The sequence below is a fragment of the Agelaius phoeniceus genome, chromosome 6 (assembly GCF_051311805.1).
Source record: "Agelaius phoeniceus isolate bAgePho1 chromosome 6, bAgePho1.hap1, whole genome shotgun sequence".
NCBI classification, from domain to species: Eukaryota; Metazoa; Chordata; class Aves; order Passeriformes; family Icteridae; genus Agelaius; species Agelaius phoeniceus.
Window position 1 is genome coordinate 1,457,153 of NC_135270.1, and position 20,231 is coordinate 1,477,383.

The window sequence follows — 20,231 nt, forward strand, 5'->3', positions numbered from 1 at the left end:
AGGCTCTGAATATTGAGGGACAAGAACAGTAAGAATAGCCCTCTTGCCAGGCTTTGCCTGGAAAAGCTTCAACAAATTTAATGGCTTAAAGGCTGTCTGTGTCAGTGGTTGCAAGTGATTGGTTACACTAGCTGTGCAAGCAATGACAAATTCACAAAGTTCTGAACCAGTACTTTCTCATATTCCAAATACACATGAACATATTGTGCAGGCCTATCACAGACCCCCTTCTTAGATGGCTCTTGGCCAATGTGAGTCTCATATATGCAGCCCCTTCTCACATGACAGGAACTCCATACTTAATTAATTTCTGTAATTTTGCTGTTTCATCAGCTTGTCATTCAGGGTCATGGTTTCTCCCACCTTTTGCATCTGGCTTTAGAAGTTATTAAGGCTATGGTGTCCTCACTATTTACACGCTTGTCTGATCACATCTACGTATGCTGAACAAAGCAGATCCCAACCTCCCCTGCCCATGACTGTCTTCTCTTTGGAAACTGATGACTTCTTCCTATTCTTTGTCCTTTCTGTCTTAATCAGTTTTTAATGCATGAATAGAGCTTATCCTTAAGCATAGTGGAGAACAAACTCCTAGGAAGGCTTTGCAGCCCAAGTCCCAATTAAATCCAGCATCAACTGTCATCGTTATCCATATTCTCTGAGGTCTCAGGAAAAAAAGAAAAATCCATAAATAGGTGGAAAGTGACTTCCTTCAATTACTCATTAGGTAATTAATTTTCTGGACAGAAATTCCTTAAAAGAAGCCTAAGAATCTTCAATACCCCTTTTCCTCCCATTCCTGCAAAACAGGGGGTGATTATTTCTTCCAAATTCTTTCTTTTCTGAAGGTTTGGGTCTTCATACTATTTCAGAGGAATTGACACTGAAGCATTCAAAAGCATTATGCCAGAGTAAAGAGAGTTAATGAAACCACTACTGAGGATTAGAAAGGTAGAACCTCAGCAGTGACTGCAAATTCAAAACAGAGATCAGAGAAAATGGAGCATAAAAGTAATTGTCCTTTTTAATTCAAATTGATAGTTAGAAAGAATTAAATACTTCTGTAGGTTAAGTTTGTTGTTCAACTAGAAATTATAAAAAATTGTATGATTCTGCTTTACTGGTTTAATGTAATGTAGGACAGACACCACTGAAGGACAGTGCTGGTTGAAATCAATTGGTTTAACTCTCCCATTTCCCAATCAACATTATCCAAATCATTTTAAAAATGAGATTTGGCCAGCTGTCCTTCAGCCAGTGGTTAGAGTAAATGCACAAAAGCCTTTTGTTGTTGTTCTATTTCTGGAGTCCCATACTGTTGTTATCAGATTTCTAAAGTCCATACCTCCTTGGGGTATTCTCATGGCTGCAGATCTTCACTGACTCCTTCTGCTGCATGCTGTTCTCTCTCAGCTAAGGACTCCTCCAAGGCTTTCCCTGACTGACCAACCCACCCCCTTTTATCCCAGTTATCTTCATTGGTCACAGCTGCAGCCCAATTAAGGACATGGCAGCTGCAGCCCATCAAGGACAATCAGGACCTCCCAGGGCAAAGCCTCCATACAGATATTCAAATACAATACATTTCCTCTACTATATTTCCCCCTTTTCTTTTACTTACAGAACCAGGTTTTACATACAATACTTCAAGTACAACACACATATTCCCCCATGACTCAAAGGCCATATACAACACACATAGCTCCTTGCTCAACGGCCATACTCTTTCACAGCTCCTTGACCCAAAGGCTATGTTCTCTCACAGCTCTTGGCTGCCACATCTTCTACCAAATATCCCCACAGCTCTTGGCTGCCACAGCTCTTGGCTGTCTCATCTTCTACCAACTATCACGTCAGGGCCACCAATTGTTGTTGTTCTATTTCTGGAGTCCCACACTGTTGTTATCAGATTTCTAAAGTCCATACCTCCTTGGTGTGTTCTCAGGGCTGCAGATCTTCACAGCACAGACTCCTTTTGCTGCTTGTTGCTCTCACACAGTTCAGGGCTCCTCCAAGGCTGTCCCTCACTGGCCAACCCACCCCCTTTTATCCCAGTTATCTTCATTGGTCACAGCTGCAGCCCAATTAAGGACATGGCAGCTGCAGCCCATCAAGGACAACCGGGACCTCTGGGGCAAAGCCTCTATACAGATATTCAAGTACAATACATTTCCTTTACTATAGCCTCTATTAATGCTCTTCTGCCAAATTTATATCCAAATATGTAATTTAGCTGAAACACGAGTTTCTACAATTTGAGACTGCTGGAATGATTTTCTGTATGACACTTTTCATCAGATACTGCAGCCACAGCTTAAGCAAACAAACAATTCACCTTAAAATACCAAGAGTATGTTAGTAATTAACTCTTTTCCTTAGGTAGATGAAAAGGCTTTGGATGTGTTTTTGTTTGGTTAGTTTTTAAAGGATTTGGTGACATCCAGAAGTTATCTTTTCTCTGATCCCTTTGCTGCATAAAAACCACAACCACCAGCACCACCCGGAAACACAAAAGAAAGCCCTTGTGCCATTTTTAAACAAAACTGACTCCACAGCAAGAAAACTTCCAGTCCAGTTTGGTATTTTAACAGCTCTCACAGTATGAGAGGAGATTGAAGGTTTTATTTGGTTTGGCCTGGAATATATCACACTGCTCCAAGAGTGTCTAACAAAACACCTGTGCCATGCTGCAGAGTTGCTCTGATGAACTGCAGAGGGAATGGTCATGTAATGCTGACAGTTCAGGTTTATATAACCCCTTGTACTGGGTCTGACTGAGGTAAAGGCCACAGCCCTCTCAGTGCTGTGCTTTGCATTAGCAGCTGCACAGGTGTTAATAACAGACCAGTGTTTTGCCTACTTCCAAACAGCACTGACCCAAATTAGCCAAAGGGATATTCCATACCATATGACTTCAGCTCAGATATATAAGCTATGGGAGAGGAGGAAGAGGGGAAATTCTGATTCCTCAAGCTTTGCCTCCCAGAGAAACCATTATGCATGCTGGGGCCCTGCTTTGCAGGGAAGGGTCCAAACATCGCTGCCAATGGGAAGTAGGAGTTGACCTTTTTTTCTTTAATTCATGCACACACAGATTCTTGCTAATTGCTTTCTTTCTCTAATAAAACTGCCTTATCTGACGCTGCTGGTTGTCCTTCATCTTACTCTCTCCCCTGTCCTATTGGGAGTGATAAACTTAGTGGGTACCTGGCACCCAGCCAAGGTCAAGCGACTACACCCCTTCACCTCATGGTTTTGTGGATTAGTTTGCCCTTACATTGCCACAGATTTTAAGAAAAATGTAAACATACAATGAGGTCTCCCCTGAGTCTCTGTGGTATTACATTTTAGTTAAATGGTTTGCTCTGTTTCACCCCTCAAAAATGTAGGGTTTATTCCAAGCCTGCGATCGTCCCCTGCAGTATCATGGATCTGTCATCCCATTGGCCCAAGTCTGATTCCATGCCCACTTTGAATCTCCCTGTTAAGCTGTGCAGGGGAGACGAGATTCTCTCTTGGCCCTTGGCTCTCTTGGCCTTGGCTCTCCCTCTCTCCCCCTCCCTCCCCCTTCCCCGTTCTCCCTCAGAAGCCATCTGCTCCCAGGGGTGGGACCCCCAATAAACCCTCATCTAATGAGCACCCTCAGAAGCCACGTGGAGTCTCCTTGCCTGCCTAGCAGTGAACACACAGCTTAGGGGGCCCCGGAGACTCTCCAGGGACCCCCCAAAAGGAGCTGCAACAAGTCTCCTCTCCTCTGGCTGAACAGACCAAGTGCCCTCAGCCACTCTTCATATAGTCTCCCAGAGCTCCACAGCCTGCTCTGCTCCTGGCTCAGTGCCTCAAATACAGATGTCCTCCATACAGCCCCAGCCATGGGCAGCTCTGTCCTTCCCAATGGGCTCTGTGTCCAGCTCAAGGTTCCTCCTGTGCCAGCAACACTTGCTCCAATAGTTGCTGCACAAGTACTGGGCATATGACTGCCATTGCTGGGCAGCCTCAGGCAGGGCCACACTTCACTGAGTGCAATTCCTAGATCTTGGTGCAAAATAACTGCAATCCAAATCCCAACTCCAGATACTACGATCACTGGGATCTGTTATACTCCTGTTTGTTGCACACCTGTGTAAATGATTTATATCAGGAAGAGAGAGAGTGTGTGGAGCCATATCTAAGTGTGTGTTCCATGCTTCAAAAATTTCTTAAAAAGTGTCTGAGCTAACTATGCGGGCTCATTCTCTCACTGCAATTATTCTCTACACATGTATCACAATCTAGAGAGCACACACAGCGGATGTTATTTCGGAGTACATTCTCCTCCTCAAAGCCCTGTTTTGATGGCTCTGGGACTGGAGGTGGCCTGCAGATTGTCCTGCTGCCACAGCAGCCCTGGCCTAGAAGTGCAATGCGTGTGCTGCTCCAAGTGCACCTTCAAAGGGCAGGCTGTGCTTCCTGAAAAGCTCTCCCAGAAGAAATCATCTGCTACTTTCCAGCCTCAGTCTTTTTCCCACTCTATTTCTTGATCTTTCCTCTTGTACCAACTGTCTGTGTCATGAACCAGCAGGCCTTTCCTGAGCTGCTGCTTTCTTCTTTAATGGACAGATAGAAAGAATCAGGAGAGGAGCCCCTCTGAATGTCCTAAGGGTTGAGCAGCCCTCATTGGAACAGCCTGCTCTGCTGCCGGCATGTCAGTGCCAGAGTTCTGCCAGGTAGGCAAGGACAAGGGAGAGCAGAGGCAAAGGAAAGGGGTTTTAAGGTGTGTCAGGGGATGGTTTAGTTGGACATGAGGAAGACGTTCTTCCTCATGAGAAGAAATGGTGATCAGGTTTTGGATTAGGCTCGCCATGTCAAGGGGAGGCCTTCAAGGAAAGCCTGGGAGTGGCACTGTGTGCTCCGCTCCAGGTGCCAGGCTGGGCGTGGGCCCCAGGCTGGACTCTGTGACCTCAGCAGGCTCTTGCAAGCCCATGGATGGGGAGCTTTTGTGACATCACAGCCCTTGGGGCCAGCCCGGTGGCTGGCAACTGTGCCCGGGCCCGTGGCCGAGGCCAGAGCGTGGGCTGAACTGGTGTGGCAGCGACGTGCCCAGCGTGTGCAGAGGCGGCAGCTGGTCCCACAGCAGCAGCATGGCCGGCCGAGGCTTCTCCATGCTCCTGCAGCTCTGCGTGCTCCTGCTCCTGGCTGGAAGGCTCGACCCTTCCAGCCGTCTCGAGGGGAAGGCTGTCCTTCCCGAGGAGCTGGAGCAGCAGCTCATGGGCCCAGAGCCCAGCGCCTGGGATGCGCTGCAGCTGCTCCCCTGGATCTGCTCAGCCCTGAACGTGCTGCTCAGTGCCCTGTTCCTGGCACGCTGCCTTGGCATGGGGCACGGGAGAGGCTGGGCACAGGTGAGGGACGGGCTGGGGCAGCTGGGGCCAGGAGCCCACTGTGCCTCAGGCCAAGGTGGTGTGGGGCCAGGCCTGAGAGCGGGTACGGGGCAGCAAAGCCGGGCAGGCCCCGCGGCTCTGGGGCCTCCTGCCCAGCCCTGTGGCCAAGGCCCCGCAGCACAGGGGCTCAGCCCCTGCGCAGCCACGGGGCCCACGCTGAGCCCCAGGGAGCCCCGGGCACCCCTCTTGTTCCTGCGGCCTCTGCCCGGCCCGGCCCGGCCCGGCGTGCGTCTCTCCTGCAGAGGCCGCAGCCAAAGCCTCGGGGCTCATCCCCTGCCCTCCTTGTGCTCTGTCTCGCAGGAGAAGCGCCGCAGAGCCTCAGCCTCTGCAGGGAGCTGCTGCCGGGGCCGCTGCTGCTGCCAGCCGCTGCTGCGGCTGCTCAGGGCCAACCGTGCCCTGATGGAGCTCTGCCTGCAGCACCGCCCTGCACACAAGGCACTGCCCAGAGAGAGGAGCCAGAGGAGATGGGCCATTTGGAAGAGGAGGAGAGTCCACTTCTGCCCTCGACCTCGCCTCTCAGGCTCCAGCCCCGCTCTGGGCTAGCAGCACATGGGAGGGAATGCATCACCAGTGCTCACGCCAGGCACTGGGATGTTCCCGACCATAACTGTGCTAAAGCCCCTCAATTTTAGTTGTAGTTCTTAGGAAAGTTTTTCCTTCAAAGTTATAGGTTGTCTAGTTTAGGATAGTTGATGTTTTTTAGGCAATGTTGCCTAGTAGTTAGGTGTAGTTAGGCCCCAGTAGTTAGGTGTAGTTAGACCCTAGTAGTTAGGTGTAGTTAGGGTGCTAGTAGTTTTTCCCTCCATTAGTTGTAGCTTTTAAGAGTCTTAAAGTTGAATAAAGCTCAAGTTTTCCATACATTGCTGTGGTCTTTCAGTGTTCCACATGAGACGGGATGCAGCAATTGATGGGTTTGCACGGGAGCTCCACAGCAGCCCTCATGCACCAACATAGTGCTCCTTCCAAAAGAGCTTCCGTTCGTTTACAAATAAGGAGAGGTGCTTCTAGAAGTCATTACAGGAATAGAAAAGAAAGGCCTCAGAGGAAGCCTGGGATGAGAGCCAAAAATTGCTTCAAAAATCAGTATGGTACCAGGAAGTGGAGATCGCCCCATTCTGAATCCATCCATTTCTGGAAATGTCTTGAATCAGGTAGAACTCCAGCTTTTAGAACTGGTGAGGGAAATATTTCACGACATAAGCCTCAAAAAAAAATTATGAAGTTCATTTTCATATAAAGCCTTGTACTCAACAAATAAAAAAAAAAAAGTTTGAAGTTTTCTAAAATCTTCCATGCAGTTACAAGCAGATTCTTTCCTTACTAAAGAACAGTATGCCCTGTGGTGTACATGGCAGTAACATGCACGTACTCTTCTGCTCTGCAACTCTCACACTCCTTGCAAGTTCTTCCCTGGCATACTCATGGGCTGTGCTCTTCAGCAGAATAAAGCATGCACACCTCTCGATGTAAGGCACCATTAGCTAGGGAATAATGTGCTCGGACTCCATGAGTTAGGAGGCTGAACAATTGCTTTATTAAGCTAGGCTATATTACAATAATACAATATTATAATAAAGAGATACTATACTATACTAAAGAGATACTACACTAAAGAGAGATACTAAAGAAAAAGCCCTGACTGTTTGGAGTTAGCGACGACACAGTTCTGACATAATTGGCCAATCAATCTAAACAACCATCACCTTTGGTAAACAATCTCCCTAACATATTCCACGTGTGCCAAACAACAGGACCGCAAGTAGAGATAAGAATTATTTTCTCTTCTTCTCTGAGCTTCTCACTACCTTAGCCACAAAAAGTCCTGGGGAAATTTGTGCCTGCATCCACATGTACCTCTTCCATCACAGAGCTGCTCAAAGGTGTGCAAGTGTTGACTTAAAGAGCAGCAGCGACGGAGTTCCATTTCTATGCAGTCCCCTCTTTTTGGTAACTTTCAGAGACAAGTTCTGTCTGGTTTCAGTGCCATTCTCCTCTGCTTTGAGGGCTCTAGGACTGGAGGGGGCCTGCAGATTGTCCTGCTGCCACAGCAGCCCTGGCCTAGAAGTGCAATGCGTGTGCTGCTCCAAGTGCATCTTCAAAGGGCAGGCTGTGCTTCCTGAAAAGCTCTCCCAGAAGAAATCATCCACTACTTTCCAGCCTCAGTCTTTTTCCCACTCTATTTCTTGATCTTTCCTCTTGTACCAACTGTCTGTGTCATGAACCAGCAGGCCTTTCCTGAGCTGCTGCTTTCTTCTTTAATGCATAGATAGAAAGAATCAGGAGAGGAGCCCCTCTGAATGTCCTAAGGGTTGAGCAGCCCTCATTGGAACAGCCTGCTCTGCTGCTGGCACGTCAGTGCCAGAGTTCTGGCAGGTGGGCAAGGACAAGGGAGAGCAGAGGCAAAGGAAAGGGGTTTTAAGGTGTGTCAAGGGATGGTTTAGTTGGACATGAGGAAGACGTTCTTCCTCATGAGAAGAAATGGTGATCAGGTTTAGGATTAGGCTCCCCATGTCAAGGGGAGGCGTTCAAGGAAAGCCTGGGCGTGGCACTGTGCGCTCTGCTCCAGGTGCCAGGCTGGGCGTGGGCCCCAGGCTGGACTCTGTGACCTCAGCAGGCTCTTGCAAGCCCATGGATGGGGAGCTTTTGTGACATCACAGCCCTTGGGGCCAGCCCGGTGGCTGGCAACTGTGCCCGGGCCCGTGGCCGAGGCCAGAGCGCGGGCTGAACTGGTGTGGCAGCGACGTGCCCAGCGTGTGCAGAGGCGGCAGCTGGTCCCACAGCAGCAGCATGGCCGGCCAAGGCTTCTCCATGCTCCTGCAGCTCTGCGTGCTCCTGCTCCTGGCTGGGAGGCTCGACCCTTCCAGCCGTCTCGAGGGGAAGGCTGTCCTTCCCGAGGAGCTGGAGCAGCAGCTCATGGGCCCAGAGCCCAGCGCCTGGGATGCGCTGCAGCTGCTCCCCTGGATCTTCTCAGCCCTGAACGTGCTGCTCAGTGCCCTGTTCCTGGCACGGTGCCTTGGCATGGGGCGCGGGAGAGGCTGGGCACAGGTGAGGGATGGGCTGGGGCAGCTGGGGCCAGGAGCCCACTGTGCCTCGGGCCAAGGTGGTGTGGGGCCAGGCCTGAGAGCGGGTACGGGGCAGCAAAGCCGGGCAGGCCCTGGGGCTCCGGGGCCTCCTGCCCTCCTGCCCTCCTGCCCTCCTGCCCGGCCCGGCCCGGGTCTCTCCCGCAGAGGCCGCAGCCAAAGCCTCGGGGCTCATCCCCTGCCCTCCTTGTGCTCTGTCTCGCAGGAGAAGCGCCGCAGAGCCTCAGCCTCTGCAGGGAGCTGCTGCCGGGGCCGCTGCTGCTGCCAGCCGCTGCTGCGGCTGCTCAGGGCCAACCGTGCCCTGATGGAGCTCTGCCTGCAGCACCGCCCTGCACACAAGGCACTGCCCAGAGAGAGGAGCCAGAGGAGATGGGCCATTTGGAAGAGGAGGAGAGTCCACTTCTGCCCTCGACCTCGCCTCTCAGGCTCCAGCCCCGCTCTGGGCTAGCGGCACATGGGAGGGAATGCATCACCAGTGCTCACGCCAGGCACTGGGATGTTCCCGACCATAACTGTGCTAAAGCCCCTCAATTTTAGTTGTAGTTCTTAGCAAAGTTTTTATTTCAAAGTTCTAGGTTGTCTAGTTTAAGATAGTTGATGTTTTTTAGGCAATGGGGGCCTAGTAGTTAGGTGTAGTTAGGCCCCAGTAGTTAGGTGTAGTTAGACCCTCGTAGTTAGGTGTAGTTAGTGTGCTAGTAGTTTTTCCCTCCATTAGTTGTAGCTTTTTAGAGCCTTAAAGTTGAATAAATCTCAGGTTTTCCATAAACTGCTGTGGTTTTTTGGTGTTTCACATCACATGCTATGCAGATATTGATGGGTTTGCATGGGAGCTCCACAGCAGCCCTCATGCACCAACATAGTGCTCCTTCCAAAAGACTTTCTTTGATTTACAAAATAAGGAGAGATGGACATCAAAATTATCACAGGACTAGACAGGAAAGCCCTCAGAGCAAGCCTCTGATGAGAGCCAATAGTTTCTTCAAAAACCAGTATGGTACCAGCAAGTGGAGGTCACCCTTTTTGGAATTCACAGATTTCTAGATATATCTCAAGTCAGGTAGAACTCCAGATTTTAGAGATGAAGAGGAGAATTTTTTAAAGCATGAGCTTCAAACAATTTACTGAGTTATTTTTTAAATAATATCTGGAACTCACCAAAAAAAAAAAAAAAAAAAAAAAAAAAAGAATAAATTTGTTTAAATCTTCCATGCAGTTACAAGCAGACTCTTAGACTCTTTCCTTACTAAAGGACAATATGCCATGTGGTGTACATGGGAGTAACATGCACATACTTATCGATGCAGCACAATCCCCAGCAAGGGAATAACGTGCAATGACTCCAATGATTCAGAAGGCTGAACAATTGCTTTATTAAGCAATCCTATCTATAATACTATGCTATACTCGATCCTAAACTCTGTATTCAAGAAAAACCCGCCGTGACCCTTTCCAGACAGTCATGACACAGCTTTGACCTAAGTGGTCAAATCAGTCAAAACCAGTTATGACCAGACGGCAATTAAGAAATCCGTAAGTTGCTAAACTATCTACAAAACACATTCCTCAAGTGCCAAGAAACAGGAGAAGCGAATATAGATAAGAATTGTTCTCTCTTCTTTCTTGGGGCTTTCTCACAGCCTTTCCCAGGAGAAATCCTGGGAAGGTTGTGCCAGCGCCACTGGGTGAAGAGAGCTGTGGCCACACGTAAACTTCTGCTCTGCAACTCTCACACTCCTTGCAAGTTCTTCCTTGGGAGACCCATGCTCTCTGCTCTTCAGCAGACTAAATCAAATGCACGACTTCCATCACAGAGCTGCTCAAAAGTGTGCAAGTGTTGACTTTTAATAGAGTTCCATTACTATGCAGTGCCCTCTTTTTGGTAACATTCAGAGACAAGTTCTGTCTGGTTTCAGTGCCATTCTCCTATGACGGGCTTGAGGTGGCCTGCAGATTGTCCTGCTGCCACAGCAGCCCTGGCCTAGAAGTGCAATGCGTGTGCTGCTCCGAGTGCACCTTCAAAGGGCAGGCTGTGCTTCCTGAAAAGCTCTCCCAGAAGAAATCATCTGCTACTTTCTAGCCTCAGTCTTTTTCCCACTCTATTTCTTGATCTTTCCTCTTGTACCAACTCTTTGTGTCATGAATCAGCAGGCCTTTCCTGAGCTGCTGCTTTCTTCTTTAATGGACAGATAGAAAGAATCAGGAGAGGAGCCCCTCTGAATGTCCTAAGGGTTGAGCAGCCCTCCTTGGAACAGCCTGCTCTGCTGCCGGCATGTCAGTGCCAGACTTCTGCCAGGTGGGCAAGGACAAGGGAGAGCAGAGGCAAAGGAAAGGGGTTTGAAGGTGTGTCAAGGGATGGTTTAGTTGGACATGAGGAAGACGTTCTTCCTCATGAGAAGAAATGGTGATCAGGTTTAGGATTAGGCTCCCCATGTCAAGGGGAGGCGTTCAAGGAAAGCCTGGGCGTGGCACTGTGCGCTCTGCTCCAGGTGCCAGGCTGGGCGTGGGCCCCAGGCTGGACTCTGTGACCTCAGCAGGCTCTTGCAAGCCCATGGATGGGGAGCTTTTGTGACATCACAGCCCTTGGGGCCAGCCCGGTGGCTGGCAACTGTGCCCGGGCCCGTGGCCGAGGCCAGAGCGCGGGCTGAACTGGTGTGGCAGCGACGTGCCCAGCGTGTGCAGAGGCGGCAGCTGGTCCCACAGCAGCAGCATGGCCGGCCAAGGCTTCTCCATGCTCCTGCAGCTCTGCGTGCTCCTGCTCCTGGCTGGGAGGCTCGACCCTTCCAGCCGTCTCGAGGGGAAGGCTGTCCTTCCCGAGGAGCTGGAGCAGCAGCTCATGGGCCCAGAGCCCAGCGCCTGGGATGCGCTGCAGCTGCTCCCCTGGATCTTCTCAGCCCTGAACGTGCTGCTCAGTGCCCTGTTCCTGGCACGGTGCCTTGGCATGGGGCGCGGGAGAGGCTGGGCACAGGTGAGGGATGGGCTGGGGCAGCTGGGGCCAGGAGCCCACTGTGCCTCGGGCCAAGGTGGTGTGGGGCCAGGCCTGAGAGCGGGTACGGGGCAGCAAAGCCGGGCAGGCCCTGGGGCTCCGGGGCCTCCTGCCCTCCTGCCCTCCTGCCCTCCTGCCCGGCCCGGCCCGGGTCTCTCCCGCAGAGGCCGCAGCCAAAGCCTCGGGGCTCATCCCCTGCCCTCCTTGTGCTCTGTCTCGCAGGAGAAGCGCCGCAGAGCCTCAGCCTCTGCAGGGAGCTGCTGCCGGGGCCGCTGCTGCTGCCAGCCGCTGCTGCGGCTGCTCAGGGCCAACCGTGCCCTGATGGAGCTCTGCCTGCAGCACCGCCCTGCACACAAGGCACTGCCCAGAGAGAGGAGCCAGAGGAGATGGGCCATTTGGAAGAGGAGGAGAGTCCACTTCTGCCCTCGACCTCGCCTCTCAGGCTCCAGCCCCGCTCTGGGCTAGCGGCACATGGGAGGGAATGCATCACCAGTGCTCACGCCAGGCACTGGGATGTTCCCGACCATAACTGTGCTAAAGCCCCTCAATTTTAGTTGTAGTTCTTAGCAAAGTTTTTATTTCAAAGTTCTAGGTTGTCTAGTTTAAGATAGTTGATGTTTTTTAGGCAATGGGGGCCTAGTAGTTAGGTGTAGTTAGGCCCCAGTAGTTAGGTGTAGTTAGACCCTCGTAGTTAGGTGTAGTTAGTGTGCTAGTAGTTTTTCCCTCCATTAGTTGTAGCTTTTTAGAGCCTTAAAGTTGAATAAATCTCAGGTTTTCCATAAACTGCTGTGGTTTTTTGGTGTTTCACATCACATGCTATGCAGATATTGATGGGTTTGCATGGGAGCTCCACAGCAGCCCTCATGCACCAACATAGTGCTCCTTCCAAAAGACTTTCTTTGATTTACAAAATAAGGAGAGATGGACATCAAAATTATCACAGGACTAGACAGGAAAGCCCTCAGAGCAAGCCTCTGATGAGAGCCAATAGTTTCTTCAAAAACCAGTATGGTACCAGCAAGTGGAGGTCACCCTTTTTGGAATTCACAGATTTCTAGATATATCTCAAGTCAGGTAGAACTCCAGATTTTAGAGATGAAGAGGAGAATTTTTTAAAGCATGAGCTTCAAACAATTTACTGAGTTATTTTTTAAATAATATCTGGAACTCACCAAAAAAAAAAAAAAAAAAAAAAAGAATAAATTTGTTTAAATCTTCCATGCAGTTACAAGCAGACTCTTAGACTCTTTCCTTACTAAAGGACAATATGCCATGTGGTGTACATGGGAGTAACATGCACATACTTATCGATGCAGCACAATCCCCAGCAAGGGAATAACGTGCAATGACTCCAATGATTCAGAAGGCTGAACAATTGCTTTATTAAGCAATCCTATCTATAATACTATGCTATACTCGATCCTAAACTCTGTATTCAAGAAAAACCCGCCGTGACCCTTTCCAGACAGTCATGACACAGCTTTGACCTAAGTGGTCAAATCAGTCAAAACCAGTCATGACCAGACGGCAATTAAGAAATCCGTAAGTTGCTAAACTATCTACAAAACACATTCCTCAAGTGCCAAGAAACAGGAGAAGCGAATATAGATAAGAATTGTTCTCTCTTCTTTCTTGGGGCTTTCTCACAGCCTTTCCCAGGAGAAATCCTGGGAAGGTTGTGCCAGCGCCACTGGGTGAAGAGAGCTGTGGCCACACGTAAACTTCTGCTCTGCAACTCTCACACTCCTTGCAAGTTCTTCCTTGGGAGACCCATGCTCTCTGCTCTTCAGCAGACTAAATCAAATGCACGACTTCCATCACAGAGCTGCTCAAAAGTGTGCAAGTGTTGACTTTTAATAGAGTTCCATTACTATGCAGTGCCCTCTTTTTGGTAACATTCAGAGACAAGTTCTGTCTGGTTTCAGTGCCATTCTCCTATGACGGGCTTGAGGTGGCCTGCAGATTGTCCTGCTGCCACAGCAGCCCTGGCCTAGAAGTGCAATGCGTGTGCTGCTCCGAGTGCACCTTCAAAGGGCAGGCTGTGCTTCCTGAAAAGCTCTCCCAGAAGAAATCATCTGCTACTTTCTAGCCTCATTCTTTTTCCCACTCTATTTCTTGATCTTTCCTCTTGTACCAACTCTTTGTGTCATGAATCCTGAGCTGCTGCTTTCTTCTTTAATGGACAGATAGAAAGAATCAGGAGAGGAGCCCCTCTGAATGTCCTAAGGGTTGAGCAGCCCTCCTTGGAACAGCCTGCTCTGCTGCCGGCATGTCAGTGCCAGAGTTCTGCCAGGTAGGCAAGGACAAGGGAGAGCAGAGGCAAAGGAAAGGGGTTTTAAGGTGTGTCACGGGATGGTTTAGTTGGACATGAGGAAGACGTTCTTCCTCATGAGAAGAAATGGTGATCAGGTTTAGGATTAGGCTCCCCATGTCGAGGGGAGGCGTTCAAGGAAAGCCTGGGCGTGGCACTGTGCGCTCTGCTCCAGGTGCCAGGCTGGGCGTGGGCCCCAGGCTGGACTCTGTGACCTCAGCAGGCTCTTGCAAGCCCATGGATGGGGAGCTTTTGTGACATCACAGCCCTTGGGGCCAGCCCGGTGGCTGGCAACTGTGCCCGGGCCCGTGGCCGAGGCCAGAGCGCGGGCTGAACTGGTGTGGCAGCGACGTGCCCAGCGTGTGCAGAGGCGGCAGCTGGTCCCACAGCAGCAGCATGGCCGGCCGAGGCTTCTCCATGCTCCTGCAGCTCTGCGTGCTCCTGCTCATGGCTGGAAGGCTCGACCCTTCCAGCCGTCTCGAGGGGAAGGCTGTCCTTCCCGAGGAGCTGGAGCAGCAGCTCATGGGCCCAGAGCCCAGCGCCTGGGATGCGCTGCAGCTGCTCCCCTGGATCTGCTCAGCCCTGAACGTGCTGCTCAGTGCCGTGTTCCTGGCACGCTGCCTTGGCATGGGGCGCGGGAGAGGCTGGGCACAGGTGAGGGATGGGCTGGGGCAGTTGGGGCCAGGAGCCCACTGTGCCTCAGGCCAAGGTGGTGTGGGGCCAGGCCTGAGAGCGGGCACGGGGCAGCAAAGCCGGGCAGGCCCCGGGGCTCCGGGGCCTCCTGCCCAGCCCTGTGGCCAAGGCCCCGCAGCACAGGGGCTCGGCCCCTGCGCAGCCACAGGGCCCAGGCCGAGCCCCAGGGAGCCCCGGGCACCCCTCTTGTTCCTGCGGCCTCTGCCCGGCCCGGCCCGGCCCGGCGTGCATCTCTCCTGCAGAGGCCGCAGCCAAAGCCTCGGGGCTCATCCCCTGCCCTCCTTGTGCTCTGTCTCGCAGGAGAAGCGCCACAGAGCCTCAGCCTCTGCAGGGAGCTGCTGCCGGGGCCGCTGCTGCTGCCAGCCGCTGCTGCGGCTGCTCAGGGCCAACCGTGCCCTGATGGAGCTCTGCCTGCAGCACCGCCCTGCACACAAGGCACTGCCCAGAGAGAGGAGCCAGAGGAGATGGGCCATTTGGAAGAGGAGGAGAGTCCACTTCTGCCCTCGACCTCGCCTCTCAGGCTCCAGCCCCGCTCTGGGCTAGCGGCACATGGGAGGGAATGCATCACCAGTGCTCACGCCAGGCACTGGGATGTTCCCGACCATAACTGTGCTAAAGCCCCTCAATTTTAGTTGTAGTTCTTAGGGAAGTTTTTACTTCAAAGTTGTAAGTTGTCTAGTTTAGGATAGTTGATGTTTTTTAGGCAATGTTGCCTAGTAGTTAGGTGTAGTTAGGACCCAGTAGTTAGATGTAGTAGGTCCTAGTAGTTAGGTGTAGTTAGTGTGCTAGTAGTTTTTCCCTCCGTTAGTTGTAGCTTTTAAGAGTCTTAAAGTTGAATAAAGCTCAAGTTTTCCATACATTGCTGTGGTCTTTCAGTGTTCCACATGAGACGGGATGCAGCAATTGATGGGTTTGCACGGGAGCTCCACAGCAGCCCTCATGCACCAACATAGTGCTCCTTCCAAAAGAGCTTCCGTTCGTTTACAAATAAGGAGAGGTGCTTCTAGAAGTCATTACAGGAATAGAAAAGAAAGGCCTCAGAGGAAGCCTGGGATGAGAGCCAAAAATTGCTTCAAAAATCAGTATGGTACCAGGAAGTGGAGATCGCCCCATTCTGAATCCATCCATTTCTGGAAATGTCTTGAATCAGGTAGAACTCCAGCTTTTAGAACTGGTGAGGGAAATATTTCACGACATAAGTCTCAAAAAACCTATTGAGTCCATTTTCAAAGAGAGCCTTGTACTCAACAAATAAAAAAAAAAAAAGATTGAAGTTTTCTAAAATCTTCCATGCAGTTACAAGCAGATTCTTTCCTTACTAAAGAACATGTATGCCCTGTGGTGTACATGGCAGTAACATGCACGTACTCTTTGGCTCTGCAACTCTCATACTCCTTGCAAGTTCTTCCCTGGGATACTCATGGGCTGTGCTCTTCAGCAGAATAAACCATGCACACCTCTCGATGTAAGGCACCATTAGCTAGGGAATAATGTGCTCGGACTCCATGATTTAGGAGGCTGAACAATTGCTTTATTAAGCTAGGCTATATTACAATAATATAATATTATAATAAAGAGATACTATACTATACTAAAGAGATACTACACTAAAGAGAGATACTAAAGCAAAAGCCCTGACTGTTTGGAGTTAGCGACGACACAGTCCTGACATAATTGGCCAATCAAACCAAACACCATCACCTTTGGTAAACAATCTCCCTAACATATTCCACGTGTGCCAAACAACAGGACCACAAGTAGAGATAAGAATTGTTTTCTCTTGTTCTCTGAGCTTCTCACTACCTTAGCCACAAAAAGTCCTGGGGAAATTTGTGCCTGCTGCTCTCTGCAAAGAGAGCTGCATGCACATGCACCTCTTCCATCACAGAGCTGCTCAAAGGTGTGCAAGTGTTGACTTAGAGAGGAGCAGTGATGGAGTTCCATTTCTATGCAGTCCCCTCTTTTTGGTAACTTTCAGAGACAAGTTCTGTCTGGTTTCAGTGCCATTCTCCTCTGCTTTGAGGGCTCTGGGACTGGAGGGGGCCTGCAGATTGTCCTGCTGCCACAGCAGCCCTGGCCTAGAAGTGCAATGCGTGTGCTGCTCCAAGTGCATCTTCAAAGGGCAGGCTGTGCTTCCTGAAAAGCTCTCCCAGAAGAAATCATCTGCTACTTTCCAGCCTCAGTCTTTTTCCCACTCTATTTCTTGATCTTTCCTCTTGTACCAACTGTCTGTGTCATGAACCAGCAGGCCTTTCCTGAGCTGCTGCTTTCTTCTTTAATGGACAGATAGAAAGAATCAGGAGAGGAGCCCCTCTGAATGTCCTAAGGGTTCAGCAGCCCTCATTGGAACAGCCTGCTCTGCTGCTGGCACGTCAGTGCCAGAGTTCTGGCAGGTGGGCAAGGGAGAGCAGAGGCAAAGGAAAGGGGTTTGAAGGTGTGTCAGGGGATGGTTTAGTTGGACATGAGGAAGACGTTCTTCCTCATGAGAAGAAATGGTGCTCAGGTTTTGAACAGGTTTCCATGTCAAGGGGAGGCGTTCAAGGAAAGCCTGGGCATGGCACTGTGTGCTCTGCTCCAGGCGCCAGGCTGGGCGTGGGCCCCAGGCTGGACTCTGTGACCTCAGCAGGCTCTTGCAAGCCCATGGATGGGGAGCTTTTTTGACATCACAGCCCTTGGGGCCAGCCCGGTGGCTGGCAACTGTGCCTGGGCCCGTGGCCGAGGCCAGAGCGCGGGCTGAACTGGTGTGGCAGCGACGTGCCCAGCGTGTGCAGAGGTGGCAGCTGGTCCCACAGCAGCAGCATGGCCGGCCAAGGCTTCTCCGTGCTCCTGCAGCTCTGCGTGCTCCTGCTCCTGGCTGGAAGGCTCGACCCTTCCAGCCGTCTCGAGGGGAAGGCTGTCCTTCCCGAGGAGCTGGAGCAGCAGCTCATGGGCCCAGAGCCCAGCGCCTGGGATGCGCTGCAGCTGCTCCCCTGGATCTGCTCAGCCCTGAACGTGCTGCTCAGTGCCGTGTTCCTGGCACGCTGCCTTGGCATGGGGCGCGGGAGAGGCTGGGCACAGGTGAGGGATGGGCTGGGGCAGTTGGGGCCAGGAGCCCGCTGTGCCTCGGGCCATGGTGGTGTGGGGCCAGGCCTGAGAGTGGGCACGGGGCAGCAAAGCCGGGCAGGCCCCGGGGCTCCGGGGCCTCCTGCCCAGCCCTGTGGCCAAGGCCCCGCAGCACAGGGGCTCGGCCCCTGCGCAGCCACAGGGCCCAGGCCGAGCCCCAGGGAGCCCCGGGCACCCCTCTTGTTCCTGCGGCCTCTGCCTGGCCCGGCCCGGCCCGGCGTACGTCTCTCCTGCAGAGGCCGCAGCCAAAGCCTCGGGGCTCATCCCCTGCCCTCCTTGTGCTCTGTCTCGCAGGAGAAGCGCCGCAGAGCCTCAGCCTCTGCAGGGAGCTGCTGCCGGGGCCGCTGCTGCTGCCAGCCGCTGCTGCGGCTGCTCAGGGCCAACCGTGCCCTGATGGAGCTCTGCCTGCAGCACCGCCCTGCACACAAGGCACCGCCCAGAGAGAGGAGCCAGAGGAGATGGGCCATTTGGAAGAGGAGGAGAGTCCACTTCTGCCCTCGACCTCGCCTCTCAGGCTCCAGCCCCGCTCTGGGCTAGCGGCACATGGGAGGGAATGCATCACCAGTGCTCACGCCAGGCACTGGGATGTTCCCGACCATAACCGTGCTACAGCCCCTCAATTTTAGTTGTAGTTTTTAGGAATGTTTTTACTTCAGAGTTGTAGGTTGTCTAGTTTAGGATAGTTGATGTTTTTTAGGCAATGTTGCCTAGTAGTTAGGTGTAGTTAGGCCCCAGTAGTTAGACGTTTTAGGTCCTAATAGTTAGGTGTAGTCAGGGTGCTAGTAGTTTTTCCCTCCATTAGTTGTAGCTTTTAAGAGTCCTAAAGTTGAATAAATCTCAGGTTTTCCATAAACTGCTGTGGTTTTTTGGTGTTTCACATCACATGGTATGCAGCGAAAAATGGGTTTGCACGGGAGCTCCACAGCAGCCCTCATGCACCAACATAGTGCTCCTTCCAAAAGAGCTTCCTTTGGTTTAAAAAATAAAGAATGATGCTTCTAGAAGTCATTACAGGAATAGAAATGAAAGGCCTCAGAGGAAGCCTGGGATGAGAGCCAAAAAATTGCTTCAAAAATCTGTGTGGTACCAGGAAGTGGAGATCGCCCCATTCTGAATCCATCCATTTCTGGAAATGTCTTGAATCAGGTAGAACTCCAGCTTTTAGAACTGGTGAGGGAAATATTTCACGACATAAGCCTCAAAAAACAATTATTGAGTCCATTTTCAAATAGAGCCATGTACTCAACAAATAATAAAAAAAAAAATTTGAAGTTTTCTAAAATCTCCCATGCAGTTACAAGCAGATTCTTTCCTTACTAAAGAATAGTATGCCCTGTGGTGTACATGGCAGTAACAGGCACGTACTCTTCTGCTCTGCAACTCTCACACTCCTTGCAAGTTCTTCCCTGGGATACTCATGGGCTGTGCTCTTCAGCAGAATAAACCATGCACACCTCTCGATGTAAGGCACCATTAGCTAGGGAATAATGTGCTCGGACTCCATGATTTAGGAGGCTGAACAATTGCTTTATTAAGCTAGGCTATATTACATTAATGCTATATTGTAATAAAGAGATGCTATACTATATTAAAGAGATACTAAAGAGAGATACTAAAGCAAAAGCCCTGACTGTTTGGAGTTAGCGACGACACAGTTCTGACATAATTGGCCAATCAATCTAAACAACCATCACCTTTGGTAAACAATCTCCCTAACATATTCCACGTATGCCAAACAACAGGACCAGCAAGTAGAGATAAGAATTATTTTCTCTTGTTCTCTGAGCTTCTCACTACCTTAGCCACAAAAAGTCCTGAGGAAATTATCCCTGCATCCACATGTACCTCTTCCATCACAGAGCTGCTCAAAGGTGTGAAAAGGTTGCCTAAGAGAGCAGCAGCGATGGAGTTCCATTTCTATGCAGTCCCCTCTTTTTGGTAACTTTCAGAGACAAGTTCTGTCTGGTTTCAGTGCCATTCTCCTCTGCTTTGAGGGCTCTGGGACTGGAGGGGGCCTGCAGATTGTCCTGCTGCCACAGCAGCCCTGGCCTAGAAGTGCAATGCGTGTGCTGCTCCGAGTGCACCTTCAAAGGGCAGGTTGTGCTTCCTGAAAAGCTCTCCCAGAAGAAATCATCCACTACTTTCTAGCCTCAGTCTTTTTCCCACTCTATTTCTTGACCTTTCCTCCTTTGTGTCATGAATCAGCAGGCCTTTCCTGAGCTGCTGCTTTCTTCTTTAATGGACAGATAGAAAGAATCAGGAGAGGAGCCCCTCTGAATGTCTTTAGGGTTGAGCAGCCCTCATTGGAACAGCCTGCTCTGCTGCCCGCACGTCAGTGCCAGACTTCTGCCAGGTGGGCAAGGACAATGGAGAGCAGAGGCAAAGGAAAGGGGTTTGAAGGTGTGTCAGGGGATGGTTTAGTTGGACATGAGGAAGACGTTCTTCCTCATGAGAAGAAATGGTGATCAGGTTTAGGATTAGGTTCCCCATGTCAAGGGGAGGCCTTCAAGGAAAGCCTGGGCGTTCTGCCAGGTGGGCAAGGACAAGGGAGAGCAGAGGCAAAGGAAAGGGGTTTGAAGGTGTGTCAGGGGATGGTTTAGTTGGACATGAGGAAGACGTTCTTCCTCATGAGAAGAAATGGTGAT